Source organism: Mandrillus leucophaeus, unplaced genomic scaffold, assembly GCF_000951045.1.
Source record: "Mandrillus leucophaeus isolate KB7577 unplaced genomic scaffold, Mleu.le_1.0 Scaffold852, whole genome shotgun sequence".
Lineage (NCBI taxonomy): Eukaryota > Metazoa > Chordata > Mammalia > Primates > Cercopithecidae > Mandrillus > Mandrillus leucophaeus.
The window spans coordinates 378,316-379,373 of record NW_012109275.1 but is presented as its reverse complement, the minus strand read 5'-3'; positions in this window follow the sequence as shown (position 1 = coordinate 379,373).

The following is a 1,058-nucleotide window of genomic DNA, read 5'->3' as shown; positions in this document are numbered from 1 at the left end:
TTTAGCTTCTTTTCACAGCCCCTAAGACGCATTCTGCCTATCCTTTTGCAAGGATTTCTTGCTCTTTTATCACCTGTTTGTTCTCTGGCCTCTAGTTCACCTACAAGGAAAGATTAAAGGGGAGACAAACTCAGTTATTTGAGTCTTTCCAGCTGCCCCAATTTCTTCCTTCTGCCAGGAAAGAGAGCTTGGTCCTATAAGGAGGAATCAAAGAGTTGGCAAGAACAGATTCCCATCGTTTCCAGCCACACTGCCTTGAGGCACACAGAGGTGGAAAAAAAAAAAGTGCCTGGTCAGGTTTTCTGTGTGTGTCCTTTGTGTTCCAAAACCAGAGAGACCTGCTTCCCAAGCCTCCACGTGCCTTCTCCATTAGCACCAAGCACAGCTAAACCCTGGGCAAGCCCTGCCTGTAAAATACCACCAGGGAACAAACCCAGCAACCTTGTCATTTATCAGAATGATGATCAGCCCAGCAACAGTCAGACTGGACCAAATCAACTTCAAGTTATTTGAAATGTATAATCCATTAAGTAAATTGATCTGTCACAATGCCCTGGGTCATTCCCTGGCAAGGTAGCCTATGATGAATAGCTGCTAAGGGGCAGAACATAGGTAGTATTCTGAGGTCCATCAACAGATAGACTGCAAATAAGTGCCAAGACAGTTACAGGACACCTCCAGGAAGCACTTTCAGGCATGCCTTGATATCACAGTGACAAGAAAAGTTCAGTATCACAGGACCTGCAGCCGGTTTTGATCAGAGTTGTCTTCTCCTGACTCCAGGCAATGCTGTCACAAAACATGCCTGGCTCAGCTAAATTGGAAGTTGTTCTTTTTAGGGTTTTTTTGTGTGTGTGTTGGGGGGGGCAGGTCTGGGAAGTTTTTTTGTTTGTTTTTTGTTTGTTTTGTTTTGTTTTGTTTGAGACAGGATCTTGCTCTGTCACCCAGGCTGCAGTTGGTGCAATCTCAGCTCACTGCAGCCTCAACCTCCTGGGCTTACGTGATCCCCCTGCCTCAGTCTTCCAAGTAACTGGGACTACAGGCATGCGCCACCAGAT